The following is a 19,491-nucleotide window of genomic DNA, read 5'->3' as shown; positions in this document are numbered from 1 at the left end:
TGCTTTAGGTATGGCACAAATCTGTGTTCTCCATAAGCTGCTCTGCCACAGAAGTACATTCACCCCAACAAGATCAGTAATACAAACCCAAAATGAAAGCTATTTCCCCTGCGATATCAGACATAAATGCTGGCAGTTTTTCTAATGAAAGTGAGCTTTTGTGTACCACAGGGTGAGTACATACTAGGAGGGCAAGTATAAACTTGTATGGCACAAATATAAGTGCTGCTCACTAATTTGGTCTGAGCTTCAGGGGGTTTCCTTATCTCACATGGTGCTGAAGGAGCTTGGGGACTGGTGGTTCCTGCTCATTCCAAATGTTAGGCACATACTACTTTGTTATGTGGCAAGCAGTAAAATATACCTTAAAAACTGCCAGACCCAGTCTATGGTAACAGCAGAGGCTCCATTGGATTCTCACTCCTGGCCCCTAGATCTTACAGAACCCCTTCCCTGGATCTGGGATGGTGACATTGGTACAAGTGCCTGAGGGAGAAGCATGGAACTTTCCCGTTGCATTTAGCAGGCCTCAGCTGCAGAAGAGAATCTGTCCATGACATCTGGGCATAGCCAGACCTCAGAGTCTGAAGCAGAGCTGTGCAATATACTTGCCTTGCAACTCAAGCCTGCTTTGGTCAATGTATTTGTACACCAGAGCCCAAACTCAGGAGAAGTACACATATACTAGGTGAGAGTTGTAATCACCACAAATAATCATCCAAGTCCTCATATGGTGATGGACTTCAATATAAAACCTGGATAGAATAGCTCTGGTCTTCTCCGCCCCACTTGGAGAACTCCTGAAAGGTATTCCCTTGCAGATTCAACCCCAGAAAGTGTTTGCTTTGGTTCTAATCTCTGTGAATCAAATACTGCAGGGTTTGTACAGCTTTGGCCTGATCATTAACAATTTGTGCAAATGCATTGTGCATATTCCTTGTCTTTAGCTATTGCTAAAAAAAATCTACCTAGCTAATTTTATGTAACCTTTTAAATAAATGAAATACAGGCATGAGCACTAACAGCTCTGTTCTTCAAAATCTCTTTGCCAAGCTATACTAAACTCTGTTAACAGCCCAACACTTTGATTTACGTATCAGACGATTTATTTTTCATTCAGTTATTTTTCACTATATCCCATACAGCTCTGCTTCAGGGTATCACTGAAAAAACTAGCTCAGCAAGACCCCAAAGGGGATTAAGCACATGAAATAGAGTAGCCTCTGAATTTATATGAGCTAGGTTGAATGTTATAGAGGCCATTGAACCTCATGCTGCAAGGCATCAATTGGAGCCCAGCTGGGTCCAGGAAGATAACTAGTGCTCCCCTCCCCCTTGTAAAATATCATAATGTGCATTGTGATTTATTTTCCTTTCCTTTAAATCTGCATTTATAAGTCACTGGTGAGAAAAGGCTACTGGTCTAGACAGACAACTGGTTTCTTCTATTGTAGTTCATCTGGCCATTCCTTTAGGGTTTTAATTATCAAACTAGCATCACCCCATCAATGACCATTTGAGTTTCTGCCTCATTTTCTTCATTAACCATTTTTCAGAAAAAATGTTCAACTTTAGTTTTGGGATCATTCCTCTGTGATGCAGTATCTCACACCTGGTTGGGTCTCTCAATAGACCCATGGAATACATGCTTTGTGAAAACAGGATTGGTAATGAGGGAAAAAGAGAACACAGGCAAGATCATTGTTGGGGGAGGAGGCATGCTCGTGGTAGACTTCTTGCTGGTAGGGATCTACTGCGCAGATTTTGCCTGCAAAACTGGCAGAAACCAATGAGTGAAAGAATCTGGGCTAGTATTTACACTTTGTATATGTAAGGTTGGATTTTCAGAAGCATTGCACAATGACCTACCTGCTCCCACTGAAACGAATGGGAGTTTTACCATTGATTTCAATGGGATCAGAGATAGGCCAAAGGTAAGTGCTTTTGAAAATACTGTCCATAGTGAAGATTTTTTGTATTATTGACAGTGGAGGCAGATTTTCAAAGGTGCTCAGCATCCACGGTTGGGCTGTCTATGGGAGCAACTGGGTCCTAAGCTCTTTTGAAAGTCTGGTTTTATGAGTATACATTTATGGCTTAGTCTTGCAAGGAAGCCCTCAGTAGCTGTGACTAAGGTCAATTCATTACACTCAAGGGAAAGTTTTATGGTTGTCAGGTTCAAGCAGACATTTATTAATTGAGCAATTTATCCTGACCTTGATGGAAACTAATCACTAACAATCTAATACATAGATTTGATCATAATCTTTCAAGACCAGGTTTACAAATGAATTGCATTTATCTGCTTTTGACTGTTTTTCCACGGTGGGTTTTTTTATAATCTTGCACATTTTCTTTCCTATTTGCACAGATGCGTATATCATGCTGAGAACAATGCTACACCTAATTTGCTTCAGCAAATGAGATCAATTAAAAATAACTCAACAAAAATGATACTGAATCTTCAATTACTTCAAAAAGATGAAGAGCTAGACATACAGTAATTGACTTGTTCATCTTCTTGTCCTCTAAAACTCTGACATTAAACAAAATTTAACCTCGGGTTTACTCATGAACTGGTATTTGCTGTTTGTTATTTGCAATCTGTGAATGGTATCCTAAATCATCTGTTATGATTTTTCTTCTCTGATTGGGTGACTTAAACTTTGCAAGTAGGAGGAGCACCTTCTTCTGTTCACAAACATTACAGAAGTGTTCGATTAATCTAGTATGTGAATAACAAAAAGGGTTTTGCAAAAGGGTATGAGAGTATTATTGGCATGTATAATCTCCAGAATATTTGCTCATTCTTATATTAATGATGACTTAAATTTGAGCTGCTGGGTGCTCAGCACTACTGAAAATTAGGCCACTTATTAGGTGTCTCGTAGCTCATGAAAGCTGATGCTCAGATAAATTGGTTAGTCTCTAAGGTGCCACAAGTCCTCCTTTTCTTTTTGCGAATACAGACTAACACGGCTGCTATTCTGTAACTATGCATTAGTTACTTTGAAAATGCAAATTTCAAAATACCTCTTTTATTTTGTTTAAAATACTGAAGGAGTCTGATTATCTCCATTGTCCATGAATTTATGTGCAAATGAAATCTGATCTCCTTCCTAATATGTTCTACCTTGGTTATAATCTGCAAAAAAAATTCACGATTGAGGTCCCAGTCCTGAAAACTGCTATGTGCAGTTTGGACTTCTGAACCTGTGCAAAGTCACATCGAGTACAGCTTGGGTGCAAGGGCCTACCCCCATTCAACAGTTTGCAGGATCAGGACCCCAAAGTTTAGATGTCAATACAAAATTTATCTGAATTCTATGATTATGTCAAATTGCCTGTGAATTGTCATAAGTCTTTGTCACGGTCTTTTGGCACTAGGATGTCCAGTGTTGGCTAGAATTTAGGAATACAGAGTTAATTAAAAATATTTGGGTATAAAAGTTTAACCAACGTCTTCGAAGGCTATTGTGCCTTGACCTCTGCCTCTGCTGCATTTTAACACCTCCTTCCTGACAGTAGCATCATGTGGGTCCCAAGAGGATATTATGCTAAAGAACAATCTTATAAATATAGATGAAGTAGCTACCCTTCCGACTAAGGGAAGTGTGGGTGAGCAACACACTATGCCTCTCTTTTTACATTTGCTGTCTCATTGGCAGTGCAATATTTCAAGGGAACAAAGCAGGAAAAACTATCAAATAAGCAGTATGGGACAGTCAAAGGAAATATCTGCCTTTTGCATATATCTTGAGTCTCTAAAATAGGATCCTGCCAAACTTCCTCTGCTAAGTTCATTTCCACCGATGAATTAGCAACCCTCATGTCACTAATTAGAAGGATTTTACAGAGAATGCACATTTCTAATTAGTGCTGTATTACACATGCTACTAATTCACAGTCAAACTCTTTTTGATGAATAGTGAACAGCTGTTACTGATAACGCCACAATATTGATCTTCTTCCTTTTAATTTCAGGAGACATTCTCAACTGGGTTCCTGAAGGGTCTCTACATTAAGATAGAAGAATTAGGTCAGCTTCCTGGAAGATCCCTGAGCTATGAATTATTTGGGCATTTTATCCTGAAAAACAAAACTCATGAGAAGGGACAAAAGCAAATTACCTTTACATACAGTACAGTGCTTTGAGCACAGTAGTGGGAATGGGACATTCTGGATTCCATTCCCAGCACTGCCACTGACTTGGTGGGAGTGACTTAGAGAAAGTCACTTTGCACCAGATTCTGAGTATCTTCAGTCAGGCTGATCAAATATCTAACTCCATGATCTGGACTAGTCAGAGTGTTAGTACTTGTCTATACAGGGACATTCAGAAAATTAATAAAAATTAACTAAAGGTATGAATTTGAAGTGGATTAGTTAAACCGCATTAAACCCTATGTGAACACCCTCATTCAGAATTCAAATGGCCTTCATTCAGTTTAGTTTAATTCATTTTAAAGTGAATTAGATGCTATAGGCAGATGTTCAGTTCGTGTAAATTGTCATAGCTCCACTGACTTGAAGAAAATCTGCTCCAAATTATTCAACCTCATTAACATTATCAGAATATCCCTTAAAGGGCGCATCCTATGAGGTGTTGAGTAGAAATTATTTTTTCCCATTAAAAATTGGTATAAAATTGTGGTTTTGTAGATATTTTAGTTTACCCACAATTTTTTGGATGAAAACCTTTTGTGTGTTTTTGTGTAAGTTTCCATTTAATATAAAAGACATTTTCCATCAAAAAGACATATTAATGAAAAACATCCAACCAGCTGTAGTGTTCAAAGCATCCTCGTCTTTAACTTCATTGCCTCTTTGTTCCCCCATTCTACATGCATACTTTGTCTGCCATTATAGAGATGTGGCAAAACTTAATGGATGAATAGCTATAAAGGTTTTTGAAGTCCTTGGATGAAAGGCACTATAAAAGTGCAACATTGTATAATTGTTTATTCAGATGAGCATATTGTGGTCTTCTAGTCCTATTACTAAATTCTTGTCTTTTTGTTCAGTTCTAAAGAAACATTTCAACCTTCACATAAAAAGAAAAAAAGAAAAGGCTTTTATATTTAATGGGGGATGGCACACTAATTAGAGATGAACCTTCATCAGAAAACAGAAGTATTTCCACCAGAAAAATTGTGAGACTTCCCTCTCATTGCAGTCAGTGTAATCTTGAGGCCATTGTATATATCTGTTTTCTTTGATCAGACAATTAGGGGTTATCATTTTGATCCATGAAACTTCCAAAGTCCATATGTATTACATAAAACACTTCAATTTATATTCACAAGTCCTAGATTGGATTTAAAAAGCTTCATATGAAAGATGTCTCTCCTCAGAGAAAAAAAAAGTGGGTCTAGAGATGTGAGTATACTAGTTTGTTTTGGGGCTTTGATTCCTGTATATTGTTGTTGTTTTTTAACACTGTTGAATATCTGTCATAATCTCCTGTGAAGTATCAGGATCACACAGGAAAGTTATTTTTCTGTCTCCCACTCATTATCTCTCATAACCCAAGTGAGATCGTTACCTTGTCTTCACTGTTACCTTGTCTTCACTTTTTTACCTCAGGATAATTCATGCACATGAGCTATGCAGACATAAAAACACAGTGAGGACTAGGCACTTCATTTCTACTATTAATTCACCAAGGTCAATACGTGGAGAGGGGATAGGGTTGTTTACCTTATCATTTACTTCAGGAAGAACTAAAGTGGCTGGTCTTCAGTGTGTTTTTGACTAAGCATAGCTCATGTGTGTTAGTTGCCTCAATATAAAAAATATACTGTTTTTAACAAAGAAGACCATGCCACCATCTCACTTTCATTGTAAGAGACATGACTGTTACCTTGAGGTAAAAATGCATATTTTTAAGCAGTGAAGACAAGACAGGTGTTTCAGTCTCACTTTGACACACACCCACTATTCCTCATGCAAAGTGGAGAGATGATCTTGTGGTTCAGACAGTGGACTTGGAACTTTGGCCTGGGGAACAGTTCCTACTTCTGCCACACACTTCCTGTATGGCCTTTAGAAAGTCATTCCATCTCTCTGTGCCTGAGTTTCCCTCTGTCGAATGGGGCAATAATATTTACTTTTCCCCACCCTTCCTTTATCATGTCTATTTAGATTATAATCTCTTTGGGGCAGTAAGTGTCTCTTACTTTGTTTCTGTATGCTATCACAGGGCACTGATCTAGGTGTTACTGTAACACAAATAATAAACACTAATAACTGCAATCAGAAGTTCATTTTGGATACCTTAAATATTATAATATTCACAAAGCCAATATTACCCCATTGGACACCAAAATCAAACATCTTTAACAGGAAAGTAGTCTATTCGTACATCTTAAAAGATATTTCTATACATTTGAGAAATGATCATCTTTTTTTTCTTACTAAACTCATACAATAAGTACCTGTGTTTTGTGAAAGCAGATGGTGACTTTTTTTGCTTGAGTAGCTGCAATTGACAGGTTGTATCCTGAACTTAATCAAGTGTCAATCTTTGTGAAAGCTAGAAATGTATTAAGTGAAATATCATTGTTTGCACATCAGTCAAAACGTTTTCCCTACTTAATACGCTTCTCCTGAGTGAACGCTTTTGAAAATGTGAATAATAACACAACACTATATAGCACTTTTCATGCTCAGATTGTTCTACATATATTAACTAAATGATCCTCCTCACAGCACCCATGTTAGGTAGATAAGCATGTATTCGTATTATCCAATAAATATTTGTATTGTGGTCACAAGCAAAACATAACTATTATCACCCAAATTTTGTACCTCGAGATAGAGAGGCATAGAGTTTAAGTGATTTACACCCTCAAATCTGCAGAGGTTGGATTGGAACTGTGGAGTTACTACTTTCCAGTCCTCTACAATAACTACTAGAACCTCTTTAAAAGATGCATGGCCAAATTCCATCCTCATTTATGCCCATTTCCCCAGATCTTCTGCTGGTATTGAATGGCATAGCTACAGTGAATTCAAGGGAGTCATGATCATTTATCCCAGTGGAGGGTGTGACCAATGTCTTTCTACATGTTACAAAACAGAGTTGAGAGATTTTGATTAATAGTGAAATTATCATGTTCTGTCTAAAATTTAACAAATTACAAAAAAATAACATGGTGAAAGATTATAGTGGGGTGTAGGATAATATAGTAGGATATTTTATGTGAATCTTATATGTGAAATATCAGACTTTTTTTAAAAAAGGTTTCTGCAATAGTCAGTGTGACCCTGTGGGATATTCCATTGGCAAATGCAATAAAAATCATTTTTATTGTTCCTACTATAAAAATAGAGACTTTTTTGAACAAATATCTATTGTCTCCGGAGCTAAGAAGATACCACAACATGTTGAAGCTGGTAACTGTAGATATATTTATGAGACAAAATGGAGTACAAAAAAACACTGCCCTGTGGTTCATTTTTGAGAAGTGGTGTCAAGGGGATTAATTTAATCATTTAGGGATATTAAGCAGAAATTAGTTTTCCATGGTTGCGGTGGCTTAGCAGAGGGAGAAGCATGTGCAATGGAGTGTCTTTGTTGTCGTTTTAAAAATAAATATACCCGTTATGTGTTTATATTACAAAAGCAAAGTCAAAGAAATGCACAGGCAAGCTTTTCTCTTATTTTTAAGAGTTCCATTGTACCAGAGGAGTGTAGCTATCAACCATGATCTTCATCCCAGAGTATTAGCCAAGAAGGTTAACAGCATTTTGGGCTGTATATGTAGGGGCATTGCCAGCAGATCGAGGGACGTGATTGTTCCCCTCTATTCGACATTGGTGAGGCCTCATCTGGAGTACTGTGTCCAGTTTTGGGCCCCACACTACAAGAAGGATGTGGAAAAATTGGAAAACATCCAGCGGAGGGCAACAAAAATGATTAGGGGACTGGAACACATGACTTATGAGGAAAGGCTGAGGGAACTGGGATTGTTTAGTTTGCGGAAGAGAAGAATGAGGTGGGATTTGATAGCTGCTTTCAACTACCTGAAAGGGGATTCCAAAGAGGATGGCTCTAGACTGCTCTCAGTGGTAACAGATGACAGAACAAGGAGTAATGGTCTCAAGTTGCAGTGGGGGAAGTTTAGGTTGGATATTAGGAAAAACTTTTTCACTAGGAGGGTGGTGAAGCACTGGAATGCGTTACCTAGGGAGGTTGTGGAATCTCCTTCCTTGAGGTTTTTAAGGTCAGGCTTGACAAAGCCGTGGCTGGGATGATTTAGTTGGGAATTGGGGTTGGACTAGATGACCTCTTGAGGTCCCTTCCAACCCTGATATTCTATGATTCTATGATTAGACAATCTTTTAGGTGTCCTGGGCCCAGGTGATGGAGTGCCTTGAAGATAAGGAGCAAGACCTTGAACTTGATTCAAAATTATATGGAAAGCATAGGTCTGATGTGTGCACAGCAGTCTGTTGCTGCAAAGACGCACAGCAGCATTTTTACTTGTTGGAGTTTTCAAGTGCTAAAGGTTTCATGACCAGGTATATTGCATTGCCGTATTCTGGCAGAAAGGTGATGGAGACATGAATAACTGAGTGGAGGTCATCATCCGCCAGAATGGAAAGGAGACTCCTAGCCAAAAGAAGATGATAGAAAATATTATTCTCGACTGTTGCTCTAGTTCTGCCTCTCTTCAGGCTACACTATAGAGATTCACCCTAGGATCTTCTCCAGTCCTCCTTTCTGGTTTCCTATTATCATGTTAAAAAATACACATCCTCACTGCACTCTTGCCTATCCTGGAGTCCACAACCTTTAAATACCTCTCCTCCTATTTCTGTATATGGTTGGGAGCTACCCATGGTCTGAGGGCTAATTCTTTGTTCACTTAAAAGCCCCATTGAAGACAACAGGAGTTTTCGGTATGTAATTGACAAACCTCAATGGGTTCAGTGCTTCACCAACTCATCCAGTCATTTAGCAGCGTATTCAAATACATTTAAACTAGATGTGTTTGGACAATAGTGAGAAAATGATTATAGCCCTGGCTGAACACCGAAATCCAACATTTCAGTGGTTGGTTTCAAAAACTCTTGGATTCTTTTGTGCTTATGTAATGTCGACAGACCCCGGTCGTTGGCAGGTGGGATTGAACCAGGGACCTCTGGAGCTTAATGCATGAGCCTCTACCACATGAGCTAAAAGCCAACTGGCTCTTAGCCAAGGCTACAGAGCAGACTCATTTAACTCTCTCTCTAACTGGACTCGGTGCCACTAGATGGGACAGAACACCACACCCAGGAGGTGTGTGGGTTACAGTTACTCAAACTGTTTCAAGCAGATGGCATCTTCCAAAGAAATACTTTTGTATTAAACACACAGATATACAACTGACCATACATGGCAAAATCAAAGATCCAAGCAATCAACCTGTATTCTGGGTTTTCTCCATTTAATTTAACTGGGAATTGGTCCTGCTTCGAGCAGGGGGTTGGACTAGATGACCTTCTGGGGTCCCTTCCAACCCTGATATTCTATGATTCTATGATTCCCCTGTAATCATGTCAGTGTGCTTAAGTTTCTAAGATACCACCAAACTTCAGACATTTACTAATTTCTGATTCTAAAATGTTGCTTTGTTCCTGAAGATAGGATTGTTCAGAGTTAAATTCCAGATTGAAAATGCTTTCATAGAATCATAGAATCATAGAATATCAGCGTTGGAAGGGACCTCAGGAGGTCATCTAGTCCAACCCCCTGCTCAAAGCAGGACCAATTCCCAACTAAATCATCCCAGCCATGGCTTTGTCAAACCTGACCTTAAAAACCTCAAGGAAGGAGATTACACCACCTCCCTAGGTAACGCATTCCAGTGTTTCACCACCCTCCTAGTGAAAAAGCTTTTCCTAATATCCAACCTAAACTTCCCCCACTGCAACTTGAGACCATTACTCCTTGTTCTGTCATCTGTTACCACTGAGAGCAGTCTGAGCCATCCTCTTTGGAATCCCCTTTCAGGTAGTTGAAAGCAGCTATCAAATCCCACCTCATTCTTCTCTTCCGCAAACAAACAATCCCAGTTCCCTCAGCCTATCCTCATAAGTCATGTGTTCCAGTCCCCTAATCATTTTTGTTGCCCTCCGCTGGATGTTTTCCAATTTTTCCACATCCTTCTTGTAGTGTGGGGCCCAAAACTGGACACAGTACTCCAGATGAGGCCTCACCAATGTCGAATAGAGGGGAACAATCATGTCCCTCGATCTGCTGGCAATGCCCCTACTTTTACAGCCCAAAATGCCACTGTCCTTCTTGGCAACAAGGGCACACTCTTGACTCATATCCAGCTTCTCATCCACTGTAACCCCTAGGTCCTTTTCTGCAGAACTGCTGCTGAGCCATTCGGTCCCGAGTCTGTAGCGGTGCATGGGATTCTTCCGTCCTAAGTGCAGGGCTCTGCACTTGTCCTTGTTGAACCTCATCAGATTTCTTTTGGCCCAATCCTCTAATTTGTCTAGGTCCCTCTGTATCCTATCCCTACCCTCCAGCTTATCTACCTCTCCTCCCAGTTTAGTGTCAACTGAAAACTTGCTGAGGGTGCAATCCACACCATCCTCCAGATCATTAATGAAGATATTGAACAAAACCGGTCCGAGGACCGACCCTTGGGGCACTCCACTTGATACCGGCTGCCAACTAGACATGGCACCATTGATCGCTACGACAATCTAGCCAACTTTCTATCCACCTTATAGTCCATTCATCCAGCCCATACTTCTGTAACTTGCTGGCAAGAATACTGTGGGAGACAGTGTCAAAGGCTTTGCTAAAGTCAAGGAACAATATGTCCACCGCTTTCCCCTCATCCACAGAGCCAGTTATCTTGTCATAGAAGGCAATTAGATTAGTCAGGCATGACTTGCCCTTGGTGAACCCCTGCTGACTGTTCCTGATCACTTTCCTCTCCTCTGAGTGCTACAGAATTGATTCCTTGAGGACCTGCTCCATGATTTTTCCAGGGACTGAGGTGAGGCTGACTGGCCTGTAGTTCCCAGGATCCTCCTTCTTCCCGTTTTTAAAGATGGGCACTACATTAGCCCTTTTCCAGTCATCCTGGACTTCCCCCGATTGCCATCAGTTTTCAAAGATAATGACCAATGGCTCTGCAATTACATCCGCCAACTCCTTTAGCATTCTCGGATGCAGCGCATCCAGCCCCATGGAATTGTGCTCGTCCAGCTTTTCTAAATAGTCCCGAACCACTTCTTTCTCCAGAGAGGGCTGGTCACCTCCTCCCCATGCTGTGCTGCCCAGTGCAGCAGTCTGGGAGCTGACTTTGTTCGTGAAGACAGAGGCAAAAAAAGCGTTGAGTACATTAGCTTTTTCCACATCCTCTGTCACTAGGTTGCCTCCATCATTCAGTAAGGGGCCCACACTTTCCTTGACTTTCTTCTTGTTGCTAACATACCTGAAGAAACCCTTCTTGTTACTCTTAACATCTCCTGCTAGCTGCAACTCCAGGTGTGATTTGGCTTTCCTGATTTCACTCCTGCATCCCCGAGCAATATTTTTATGCTCTTCCCTGGTCATTTGTTCAATCTTCCACTTCTTGTAAGCTTCTTTTTTGTGTTTAAGATCAGCAAGGATTTCACTGTGAAGCCAAGCTGGTCGCCTGCCATATTTACTATTCTTTCTACACATCGGGATGGTTTGTCTCTGTAACCTCAATAAGGATTCTTTAAAATACAGCCAGCTCTCCTGGACTCCTTTCCCCCTCATGTTATTCTCCCAGGGGATCCTGCCCATCAGTTCCCTGAGGGAGTCAAAGTCTGCTTTTCTGAAGTCCAGGGTCCATATTCTGCTGCTCTCCTTTCTTCCCTGTGTCAAGATCCTGAACTTGACCATCTCATGGTCACTGCCTCCCAGGTTCCCATCCACTTTAGCTTCCCCTACTAATTCTTCCTGGTTTGTGAGCAGCAGGTCAGGAAGAGCTCTGCCCCTAGTTGGTTCCTCCAGCACTTGCACCAGGAAATTGTCCCCTACCCTTTCCAAAAACCTCTTGGATTGTTTGTGCACCGCTGTATTGCTCTCCCAGCAGATATCAGGATGATTGAAGTCTCCCATGAGAACCAGGGCCTGCAATCTAGTAACTTCCGTGAGTTGCCGGAAGAAAGCCTTGTCCGCTTCATCCCCCTGGTCCAGTGGTCTATAGCAGACTCCCACCACAATATCACCCTGTTGCTCACACTTCTAAACTTAATCCAGAGACACTCAGGTTTTTCTGCAGTTTCATACTTGAGCTCTGAGCAGTCATACCGTTCCCTTACATACAGTGCAACTCCCCCACCTTTTCTGCCCTGCCTGTCCTTCCTGAACAGTTTATATCCATCCATGACAGTACTCCAGTCATGTGAGTTATCCCACCAAGTCTCTGTTTTTCCAATCACACCATAATTCCTTGACTGTGCCAGGACTTCCAGTTCTCCCTGCTTGTTTCCCAGGCTTCTTGCATTTGTGTATAGGCACTTGAGATAACTCGCTGATCACCCCTCTTTCTTAGCATGAGGCAGGAGCCCTGCCCTCTCGCGCGCTCCTGTTCGTGCTTCCTCCCGGTATCCCACTTCCCCACTTACCTGAGGGCTTTGGTCTCCTTCCCCCGGTGAACCTAGTTTAAAGCCCTCCTCACTAGGTTAGCCAGCCTGCTTGCAAAGATGCTCTTCCCTCTCTTCGTTAGGTGGAGCCCGTCTCTGCCTAGCACTCCTCCTTCTTGGAACACCATCCCATGGTCAAAGAATCCAAAGCCTTCTCTCTGACACCACCTACGTAGCCATTCTTTGACTTCCACAATTCAATGGCTTCTACCCAGGCCTTTTCCTTCCACAGGGAGTATGGACGAGAAGACCACTTGCGCCTCAAACTCCTTTATCCTTCTTCCCAGAGCCACGTAGTCCACAGTGATCCGCTCAAGGTCATTCTTGGCAGTATCATTGGTGCCCATGTGGAGAAGCAGGAAGGGGTAGCGATCTGAGGGCTTGATGAGTCTCGGCAATCTCTCCGTCATATCGTGAATCCTAGCTCCTGGCAAGCAGCAGACTTCTCGGTTTTCCTGGTTGGGGCGGCAGATAGATGACTCAGTCCCCCTGAGGAGAAAGTCCCCAATCACCACCACCCGCCTCCTTCTCTTGGGAGCGGTGGTCGTGGAACCCCCAACCCTAGGACAGTGCATCTCATGCCTTCCAATCGGCGGAGTCTCCTTCTGTTCCCTTCCGTCAGATGTATCATCTAGTCCACTCTCCGCATTAGTACCTGTGGAGAGAACATGAAAACGGTTACTTAACTGTATTTGCATTGCTGGTACATGAACGTTCCCCTTTCATAATTATTTTACAAGAAGTGACTAGCAAAGAACTGGAAGGATTTTGTTTGAGGATTTCCAACATTCCAGACTGCCTTCAGCATTTTATGATCGGACAGATTCTGTTCTCTCCCTGGAAATGATACATCTATTTTTTAGGAATTACTCATACTCCAGGCCTTACTTTTCTGCACTGTTTGCTATGGCCAACAAAATCAATGTAACTTTTGGAACAGTAAGTGACAAAAAATCACTGTAAAAGACAAGGTTGTCACCTGGATGTGACTCAATTTCTGTTCACCAAACTAGATTTCTTCAGGTAAATTATGGATAAGTAATATGTCTGCCAACTTGGATTTTGTCACTACTATAATAGTATTATTAAAGTTGAGTGCCTCAAACAAGCCAGGCAAAAGAATAAAACCTTGCTTCTTGAGATAATGTTCAAAATATTTATTAAATGTTACAATTAAAAAAAAAAGACCCTTACATTGTTCTAGTGCATTTATTTACAAAATATTATGTGCAGAGGGACACACATCATCTCTTAGCTAGAAATCATTACAAGCAGCAGCATATTCTGTTCTCACAGGAATAGAGGAACTTTGGCATCCATTTGAAAGCTTAATGAATCCTGAATTCTTATCGGATGATGAGCATGTGTACGTTATATACAAGTAGGCTTGAAAGGATTAGATGAAAAATTTCCATTGTTAATAATTGAAATGGATAGATAAGCAAAGTAAGGAAAATGGTGCTTGAAAACTTATTAGAGTTTGATTTAAGGTTATTTACACTGTATATTTTAACATATGATGTTGACAATTTGTGTTTTAATGGTTATAAAGCTTTAACTTTTTGAAACTCAATGTCCACTGTCGTTAAATAATTATTGTCTGACCACCACCCCTATGATTTCCCACAACTGAAAATTTAATGTAATAAAAATAGAAAAAATGCTTAAAAATAAACTTTGATATTATTAGGTAAAATTGTAAAAAAATATAAAAAGTTAATTCTGCCAAGCTTATATACAAAGTATTGATCTTGCGGAGTGATGGACTGTGCCCCACTGTCAAACTTCTTGTACCATATACCTTGTCTTAGTGTCCTATAAACATTTGAAACTAAATCAAATACAATTTAAAAAGGGAGTCAGCAAAGGAACTTGCTGAATTTAGGATATGGATTTTTTAGCAGCATCACAATACTGTATATTGGATAGAAAATTGACAGTGACCTTATGGTAGTACTTCAGAAACCAAGATATAGCAATATACAACAGTAGAATATTACAGGAAAGTATCAGTCATTAGCTACATCACAGCCTATAGTCTTCTAAAATCTCCTTCAGACCTTAAAGGGAAGGGTAGAGTGAAGAGGAAAAGCTAGGAGATGTGGAACCAAATTAAAGGTACTCCATATGAAGGAGTCTGAGCCCATTTCTAGTCTCTAATTGTATCAGGTTTTAGGGATTCTCTGTTGCCAGTGCTTAAATTCCCTCCCACTAATCTCTCTCCAACTCCCATATGGATAATAGCTCCCATAGGATTCAGTGTCCAGCAGAGTATTCAACTTCACAGAAATTAGACCATTCCCAGTTAGGTTCTTGACCTTTCAGACATCAATCCTGCAACCTAAAGACTCTCTGTTTAAAGCCACCCATTCTGTGGGCATTTCCCACAGCTACAGTCAGTGCATTTGTAGCTCTCGTTGAGCAGGTTGCTGTCTCTCATCCTAGACTTTCCACTAGCAAGTAGGCTTTACCTTTGCTGGCAACCCTGGATCAGATGACTGGATAGTGTCTCTACCCTCTGCGCACCTGGATAATTCAGTGAATGGATTCTTAGGGCCAGGCCCCAGGAAATCAGAATCAGGAACAGCCTTTTGCTGGGCTGATTTCATACCAGCTGTGGGATGCTGGGTGTATGAGTATCACAAGCCCTGAGGCTGGGGGTGATGCATAGTTGAATCCCAGCATGAGGGCTGCAGTCTGTCTCTGAATCCTCTTTGATCCCTTAGATATTTTTGGTCCAATCCTCTGAAAGACTTTCTTCTTACAGTCTCTGACGTTAAAATGTGAGTGCTGGACAGGAACAGAGCTAAAGTAGCATTACAAGGAAAGATGAAACGGCTACTGGGGCGAATATATTGTTAGTGTGAGTGGTAGTACAATGAGAGTGCAATACAATAGGATACAATGCAGGTGGTGCCTCATAAGAACATAAGAATGGACAAACTGGGTCAGACCAGCGGTCCACCTAGCACGCTGTCATGTATTCCAACAGTGACTGGGCAATTTATCAAGTGATCCATTCTCATTATCCAGTCCCCAGATTCTGGCAGTCAGAGGTTTAGGAAATATAGGGTTGCATTCCTGACCATCTTGGCTACCAGCGATTGATGGACCTATGCTCCATAAATTTATCTAATTCTTTTTTACACCCAGTTATACTTTCAGCCTTCACAATATGCCAGACAATGAGTTCAGAGTGCATTGCGTGAAGAACTACTTCCTTGTGTTTGTTTTAAACCTGCTGCTTATTAATTTCATTGCATGACCTCCGATTCTTGTGTTATGTAAAGGGGATAAATAACACTGCATTATTCACTTTCTCTACACTTTGATTTTATAGACCTCTGTCATATCCCTCCTTAGTCATCTCTTTGCCAAGCTGAACAGTACCAATCTTTTTAATCTCTTCTCATATAGAAGCTGTTTTATACTCCTAATCATTTTTGTTGCCCTTGGGCAACCGGAACTGCAAACAGTATTCAAGATGTGGGAATATCTTGGATCTTTATAGTGGCATTATTATATTTTCTGCCTTATTTCCAATCCCCTTCCTAATCGTTCCTAACATTCTGTTAGCTTTTTAGACTGCCCCTGCACACTGAGCAGATATTTTTAGAGAACTGTCCATAATGATGCCAAGTTCTCTTTCTTGAGTGGACAGCTAATTTAGACCCCATCATTTTGTATGTAGAGTTGGATTACGTTTTCCAGTGTGCATTATTGTGACTTCTAATTATTACATTTCATTTGCCATTTTGTTGCCCAGTCACCCAGTTTTGTGAGCTCCCTTTGAAACTCTTCTCATTCAGCTTTGGACTTAACTATCTTGAGTAATTTTGTATTGTCTGTAAACTTTGCCACCTCACTGTTTACTCCTTTTTCCAGATCATTAATGACTATATTGAACAGCATTTGCCCCAGTACAGAACCTTGGGGGACCCTGCTATTTACCTCTCTCCACTGTGAAAACTGACCATTTATTCTTATCCTAAGGGACTTAAGTGGGAAGGCAGTTTGAACTGTTTGTTCAGTAAGAACTGACTTGTTATTCAGGTTTCTGGAATCTATGGAGTAGCATAGTCTGGTAGTGGGCAAAGACATTCCTTCTCTGTGGTCTTGTTCCTCTGGCCTGTGCTGACTAGAGTCCTTCATTTTGCACCAAATTAAGACAGTGTCACCCCTGCAGTATCAGCCATATAAGTAGGCCCAATCCTGCAAGGTGCTGTGAACATCCTGAGGGTTCTTGACCACCCACATCTCCCTACAATGACAGATGAGGATCCCAGTACCTTCTAGGTAAAGCCTTAAAAGTGAATTCTCTAGACATAGCATTTCCTTTTGGATGATGAGTCCTATGTGCTCATTCAAATGAAAGGTGTTTCCACCGCACACATCAATAAACAGTTGCAGATGTTGCCTACAATAAAAAATGCAAAAAATGAGAACAGGAAAAATAGCTAATAAATAAAAACAATTAATGTTGCCCTTTGAAAGGAATTCTGTGGTGTGTATAAATGTAGTTAGAAATATTAGACTGATCTTGGAAATTCTTCAATACAGGTGGACCACTTTAACTTCATGGACTCACAGTAAAGTCAAAGATCCATGTACATACAGGGATCCACCTGCATGGAATAAGATGCAAGGGTAGTGGAAAGAGCATCACTTATAAAATCATTCCATTAAACTGTCTATCTATATACCCTCCGTCCAGCAAAGCACTTAACGTTTAAGTACATGAGTAATCCCACTGGCTTCAATGGGGCTACTCATATTACTTCAATAAGATTTGACTTCCAAGGGACTACTCATGTGCTTAAAGTTAAGCATGGGCTTAAGTGTGTTGCTGGGTCTATGAGCGCAGCTTGGAATCACAATCACTCACAGATTGCAAGTCCACTCTCTTGGCAGAGAAATCTGCAGCAAATACATTTTTGAGCTCACTGGAGCTGAACAGCTAATTCGTAAACTGTTGTTTACTACAGAGAAGCGTGTATTTTGAATCCCAGTTGTTGACTTTAAGTGCCTGTTCTTATTTCTGGCTTTAATCTGTTGTACATGGATATAACCATAAATTAAAATGATTTCCAAAGAACTAACATATATTTATCTAGTCAGAGCTGTACGTTCATAGACAAATATGTGTACTCACTAATCTCCTGTAAGGGTGAATACTGCAAAGTTCTGAGTGCATTCAAATCCCAGAGATATTAATGAGATTTGAAGTGACTCAACATCTCTTGGGAAGTTCCCAGTTCCATGCAGGATTAGGCAATTATAGACCTTATTTGCTTTCTGGAACACTATTATACCTTTCAGACAATGGCTATTCATAAAGAATGTTAAATACAACTATTTCAATTATATCAACTGAGCATCAATTCTCTATTTAAATTAATATGTGTGGTTTTGGAAAAAATCTTTGCCTTCAGAGATACGTTTTAAGAAATTCAGGATTTTTTAAACAGATGTTTTCACCTTATCAATTTTTTCCCCATTTAGAGCTCTCGGGAGAAAATATTGGGAACGTTTGGAAATATAATGCTTCAAATATACTGGCACTAATTTACTCTGGCAACATACACAACGTGCTCATTTTTTAACCCTGAAGTTTATGCATAAAGTGTAAGAATGTATCACCAAACTCATATGTCCTGCAAATGGATACCTTCAACTGACAAACTGTGCATCAACAGTGCAATACCTTTTCCCTCCTGTGAAGCTAGAGCATATCCTTCAATTGCCTCTGACATTTTCTGATAGATTTTTGCCAGTACCATGTGGTCTTTCCTGATATTTAAAAAGAACATTGATTTAGCATAGTATTTAGGTACAGTAAATTATCAGTATGACCATCTCATTTTGTTGCCTATTTATAGAGGTCCAGATAAAAAACAGTCTCTATATTGCTGGAAATTCTTTCTAAATATTTAGGAGTATAAATATTTAGGGGCTGCCTGGGTAAAAGATGCTGTTTATGACTGGAATGACCACAGGCAAAGGTCTTGATTCAACCCTGAATAATGGAGGCCGCTGTCAGGGCAGCCCAAAATTTAGGGCCCTTGATGATAGAAAGTCCACCTGGAAGGGAATTATGATGGTAGCCTCTGCTAAATTGGGAGGCCTACAAATAGCCAGCACAGCTTGAAAGTGGGTCATGGTGGAGAGACAAAGGGTATGGATAAGGTGGCTGGAAGCTGCATATTATCATAAAAGCATGAACATGACCTGACCTCTGCTTGGGAGGAATCACATCCACCCACACAACAGCCACCACTTGGTGAACTTTTTTCCCCCAATCCTTTTTAAGTGATGCATGTTGTCAGTTGGCTTGCATGTTTGTGAGTTCTTTCGACGTGCTTTCCCAGCTCTGCACAGGTAGCTGGTTCAGCTGAAATGTCATTGCCTGGGTAGTGCTGTTTAGGTTTCTCAGGGCTTCTGTCCTTGAAGCGTCAATTTTATTAGGAGGCAATGCAGCATGTTAGTTCAGTAGACTTTGATGTTTCTCATAAAGAAAGACCACAGGCACAGTTCAGTGACAAAAGCACTTGGCCAGGTTTATTGCTATCAAGACAGAGTCCAAGTGGCCTGGCTCCATGGTTACAGGTATGCTAACACATGAGTGCTCTGTGTCAAGGAACAGCTCAGTCAGTCACAGGACTCTTCACTGTCCCCTCAGCCAAACAAAGAATTAAGGCAAAGTATCCCTACATTTATAGATGAAAACAAACAACTAATATACATAACCTACATACCATCTCACATATTTTATGACATCTGTTTGTTACCTCCCCTTGTTCCTGATATCTTAGACCAGTGTTTCCCAAACTTGGGATGCCGCTTGTTCAGGGAAAGGAC

This window comes from Caretta caretta, chromosome 7, assembly GCF_965140235.1.
Source record: "Caretta caretta isolate rCarCar2 chromosome 7, rCarCar1.hap1, whole genome shotgun sequence".
Taxonomy (NCBI): Eukaryota; Metazoa; Chordata; order Testudines; family Cheloniidae; genus Caretta; species Caretta caretta.
The sequence above is the reverse complement of the archived record's forward strand: the minus strand, read 5'-3'. Positions refer to the sequence as shown.